This window comes from Pteropus alecto, unplaced genomic scaffold (genome assembly GCF_000325575.1).
Source record: "Pteropus alecto unplaced genomic scaffold, ASM32557v1 scaffold185, whole genome shotgun sequence".
NCBI classification, from domain to species: Eukaryota; Metazoa; Chordata; class Mammalia; order Chiroptera; family Pteropodidae; genus Pteropus; species Pteropus alecto.
In genome coordinates this window covers 4,240,935-4,246,628 of record NW_006438088.1, presented here as the reverse complement: position 1 = coordinate 4,246,628, position 5,694 = coordinate 4,240,935, and the positions used below count along the sequence as shown (strand labels likewise).

At 42.1% G+C, this 5,694-nt stretch overlaps 1 pseudogene; it reads right to left on the bottom strand.

Annotated features, from left to right (window-relative positions):
- Nucleotides 1–986: 986 nt before the first annotated feature.
- Nucleotides 987–4,114, bottom strand: LOC102898940 (annotated as a pseudogene).
- Between the last annotated feature and the right edge of the window lie 1,580 nt (nucleotides 4,115–5,694).

Sequence of the window (5,694 nt, the reverse complement as noted above, 5' to 3'; positions counted from 1 at the left end):
GGGTGGGAACTGTAAGGGACATCCCCCTGGGCTGTCATACCCTGGGCCTGAGACTCCTGAGTAGGGAGACAAATCGGGAACCAGGAAGGAGAGGAATCATGTATAACGGGCCACCTTAGAGAACAGTGACCTTCTGTTGAGGGACACAGAGAGCCCTTCTATTTGGAATAAATTCCCTGCCCTAATCCCCTGCTTCTGCTCTCCTGCTGGAGTGCCCTGTTGGCCAAGCCCAAGGGAAGCCAAAGCACACAGAAGCCTGTTAGAAAAATCCACTCAGATCAACCTCCTGGGGGTGAGAGCGGAATGGAGGGAGGTGGAAAGTCTATCTGACGGGGCAAACAGAAGATATCTGCACACGTGCTGACAGTATAAAAATCTAAAAACTTATTTTGTCTTGTTATTATAATCATTGGTGATAAGTGTCTATAAAACAGAGTTGAAGCTTTATAAACATGCATTTGACAAGATCCTGGTAGGAATTAAGTTTTAAGCTACCGTTGGAACAATGGGAGAAAGAAGCACAGCTTAAAATATATGTTTGGTAAAAAACGAAAAATCTTTTAAAACCCTATCAGTGCTCTGTCTCGTTATGCCTGGGTGCCTCTCTCTAAAAATGCTGTCTCAGTGCCTTGAGGTTCCCCAAGTTCAGCTCAGTGCCTACTTTGGTCATTTATTTACTCGTCATTCAACAAACATTTATTGATATTCCCCAATGTCCTAGGTATTTTGCTAGGCTTTGGGTAAAAAGTAGTAAGTGGAATAGACATCATCTCCACTGTAAATCTGAGAATATTTTTTAAAACTTATGATTTAGTAGATGAGTGTTTTGAATAATGTAGAGAAGGATTTAAATAGTTTAGTAAGTCTGTGTTCTTTTCTTTTTTCTTCATGTTACTCACTGCCTCTTAGATCACGTTTTTGTTTTCTTTTTTTCAAAATTAGCTGTTCTAAGTGATTTGACCTTTGTGGAATAAACAAATTTAAGTTTATGCAACAGGTGTTTTTTCTTCTGTGTGGTTTCTTTCCTGCGGGCTTTTTCTCAGTTGCCGTTTTCTTGGTAGCTGCAGTCTTTCTTCCTGCCAAAAGCTTCTTCTGCTTCATAATTCCAGCAGCCTTCTTTCTTTTCTTCCTTACCGCAGGCTTTGTGCCTAGAATCCCTTCCCATCTTGGCTTCTGGCGCTGCTGCTGCTTTATCCACCTGGAGCTTGTGATTGTGGCCTGGTGAGGAATGGTGTTCCAGCACATGGTCTTTGCACATGAGTTTAGTTGTATCATGATTCTCAGGTTTTTCAGTGGATTCTTCTTCAAGGCTCCGTGATGAATTATCTTGCATGGTGCTCAGATGGCTCTTGGGTCTCTGGGCTTTTCAAGATTCTGCTAAGGTCTGTATTGAGTGTCTTGTCCATGGGAAGGCCGTAGTTACTCTTGAAGGAGGCAGCTTTATGCCAAGTGCCATATAGATCCTCCAAATGCAGAAAGCACTTTCAGTCCAAATGCAGAAAGCACTTTCAGTCCAAATGCAGAAATGGCCCACCAGGAGCAATTTTCAAAATGTTGAGTTTGCTTACCTTATGCAGAGTAATTACAGGGATGTTTCTGAAGGCTTCGATGATGGCGTCATCCTCATTATAGATGATGCAAGGAACCCTGTGGTGGATACGGTGATACGGTAACAGTTTCTCATTTTGCCCTTGCCAGTTCTCATTCACTGAGAGGCATGGACCTTTCTGATATCATTCTAGGCCTTAAGTTTAAGTGGTAAAACAGCTTCTGTGGTCTTCTTATAGCCTTCAACTTTATCTTCAACCACCAAGGGAAGCTCAGAAACTTCCTCAATACGATGACCTTGAAACATGAGCAGTGCTGCTAAGGCCCAGACAGCCAGGGCAGAGCAGAGGGCACGTCGCTTCTGTGTTGTGTTTATCCTGCGATGCCAATGGCAGCAGGTTTTGGTTGGTGCAAATATGAAGCCCCCGTGATACGTACTTCTAAAATTCTTTTTGCACAAGTTGGTGTGAACAAAGTTCACAATATCTGGTCGAATGGGAGCCTCGAACACAGCTGGCAAAGTGAAATTTTTGCCAGACGATTCCCGCTTTTCGGGGTACGCTGATGTCAGTGGATGAGCACACGCCACGGAGAGGACAGAAGGCCATGCTCCTCTCTAACCCATGGTTCCCACAGGAAAAGAAGTCTGTCTTCTTAAAGGTGATCATCATACAACATTTAAACATAAAAATTTGAGAACTCAGAAAGCAGCCATTTGTGTGCTAATGAGCCACAGGGTTTTTAGGTGGCATATTTCCTCCCTCCTAAAAGAAGGCTCTTCGTGTCAAATTTGAAGCTGTCCAGTTGTGGAGAAGCTTATCTAAATATGATTTATGAGACAAAGCAGAAGTACTTACCAGTATCTAGAAAGTGCTGTCCAAATGGGACATTTCCATTATTGCAGACAGTAACCAAAGAACTGTCTGCAATAATGGAAATGTCCCATTCTGGACTGTCCATCTTGGACACTAATAACCACTAGTTTTTATGGTTATGGTGGCTGCTATGCAATGTCACTAATGAGACTGAGGAACTGCACTAAAATTGTGTCTAACTTCGAGTAATTTAAATCTAAGTAGCCACATGTGGCTACAGTAATAGTGTAGATCTAGAACAAGATGTGTGAGGTGGGGCTTGCAGAGTACAAGTTGATTCATTTAACCTCATTGCCCTTTTTGACAGGGTTAATAACAGCTACTCAATTCCTCATATAACAACATTATGTAGCCAGCAGGATGTCAAACACAGAGGAAATCAATGATAGGTTACATGAAAATAACAAGTGTTGGCAAAAAGATGGATAAATTGCTAGCATGAATATAAAATGGTCACCCACTGTGGAAACAGTATAATGACAAAATTACATGTAGAATTACAATATGATCCAGCAAATCCAAGTCTAGGCGTATACCCTAGAGAAATAAAAACAGAGACTGAAAGAGGAGTATTATTCAGCCTTAAAAAGGAAGGAGATTCTGACACATGCTACAACATGGATGAACTATGAGGACATTATGCTGAGCGAAATAAGCCAGTAACAAAAACACAAACACTATATGATTCCACTTGTACGAGGTATCTAGAGTGGTCAAATTCATAAAGACAGAAAGCAGAATGGTGGTTGTCAGGGGCTGGAGACAGGGAGGATGGAGAGCTAGTGTTTAATGGGTACAGAGCTATAAGTTAGGGAAGATGAAAAAGTTCTGGAAATGACGGTGATGTTTGCATAGCAACGCAAATGTACTTAATGCAACTGAACTGTACACTTTAAAATGGTTTCAATGGTAAATCTTATGTCGCATATATTTTATCACAATATAAAAAAGATATGTTAAACATACATCCTCGAGGAGTTTGCAAACTAGCATGGAAAAGAGAAATGCTCTTTGGTGATTACTGCCCTGTGTGCAGATATAAAATGATTATTTAGCTGAAGGCTATGGGAGTGTTGTTGCAACAGAGGGTGTGGCTAGGCTAGATGATCTTCCAACCCTGAGATTCAACGGGTTTATGAGCTCTTCACATCTGGATGGCAGTAGTATACAAGATAGTATATACAGGTGACAGCCTTTATGTGTCAGCCATGCCCATTTCCAACTGCTTGCCCTGCTTTATCTGGGCTTTACCCGAAATTCCTCATAAGTCCTCATGGCTCAAAAAAATCCATACTGGAGGTGAGAGGCAACCTCTCCAGAAAAATGTATGAAACACAGAAGACCTACCTGGGAGTCTAGTTGAAGGTGGGCAGATCAATTGCAGAGAACCCAGGTTGGTCTAGACCTTGTCATTATCAATATCTGCATCCTTCCATAATGCAAGTCTCAAAGATTCCATTCTCTGATAACCAACTTTCATTTTTTCAACCGAATGTCTCTAACCCCTCAACTGCAGCAGTTTCTTGGTGCCCTGGAACCTCCAATCCATTGACCTAACACCTTTTACTTGGCCTCATCGCCATCATTCATATCCTCTCTACTTTCCTTACTTGGTTTAGATGCCATGGTCTTTCATTATAATCATTCCGTTGCATAGACTCTCGATACCCTGTCGCTTTCTCCTCCAGCATATACACCTGGCAACTCCACGTTCTGGTTATATCTGGACCTCGGCCTAGTTTTACTTGCACCCACGTAGGCAAAGGAAGCTGATAAGGACACAAAACTATATTGACTGGCTGCCCTTTTTATTCACGATCTCCGACTTCAAATGAACCCTTAGTACTACCCAACAATTTGGCTACCTTTTCAAAGTCCATTTAATCTCTCACTGTCCCCAGATGCTATTTCATACTTTCTCCTCTCTTCTCAATTTTCCTGTCTATTCCTCACTCTCAGTTGGTGACTTCGCTTCTTCACTGATAAGTCTCGTTCCTGCCTGCACATTCACCAGCATCTGTGCCCACACATTCTGCCTCCCTTCCTGTTAATGGAAGGAGTCTATCTTCTATTTACCCCAACGTTCCATTTGTGCATTGGATCCCATCCCTGCTCATCTACTCAAGAATATCGCTCTAGCCATTATGTCTTTTCTCGCCTTTTCTTTCCATCATCCCTTTTTCTTTCCCTTTGGGCTATTCTCATGACCATACATATATACATCTTCTAATTAAAAAAAAGAAATCTCTCCTTTTACGATACATTTCCTTCCAGCTATGGCCCCATTGTTCCATCTCTATTTACTCTCTTTTTATTTTCTCTGGACCCACTCCAAAGATCACCACACATCACCAATACTCTCCTTATGAGGTGTGCCACTGGCCTCTATATGGCCAAGACCATTGCTCAGTTTTCAGTACTAATTTTATCCCTTTTAGAAGCACTTGACAAAGTTGATCATTCTTGAAACCTTTTCATTCGCCTTCTGGAACACCATTCTTTGTTAATTTACCTCCTATCTCATTCTCCTTTCTTGATTCTTCATCTTCCTGATCTCTGAACTTTTTTGAAGGGCCCCAGGACTAGGATTTCAGAAATCTGAATTCTATACGCGTACCATGTATTTGTGGAAGACTTCCAAATTGATGTCACCATCCCAGACTCATCTATCCAGCTGCCTTTTTGACAACTTGACAACTCCAAACTTACAATGTCTAAAACAGAACTTTTAATCACCATCAATCCTCCCTGCCCCTCCCTCACCCCCAAACTTGCTTCACAGGCAGTCTTCCTGATCTCAGCAGAAGGAACCTCTTTTCTTCTAGTTACTCCAAGTAAAAACTTTGACTTAGCCTTGATTTCTCTTTCTCTCTCACACCCTACATCCCATGACTCAGAGTTGTCGGCCTCTCCCTGTGACTGCATCCAGAACCTGCCCACTGCTCACCAGCTCCACTGCTCTGTCTTTGCATCAGTCAGGGGTCTTTAGAGAAAAGAACCAATGGCAGACATCACTATCTATCGATTGATTGATAGATATGGATAGAGACAGAGAGAGAGAGAGAGATTCATTATAAGGAATTGGCTCACGTGACTATGGAGGTTGAGAAGTCCTAAGATCTGTAGTTGTCAAGCTGGAGCCCCAGGAATGTTGGTGATCTAAGTTAGCCTGAGTCTGAAGGCCTGAGATGCAGGAGAGCAAATGGTGTAAGTTCCAGTTTGGAGGGAAATTGAAGGCAGGAGAAAACTGATGACGGAGATTAAAGACAGG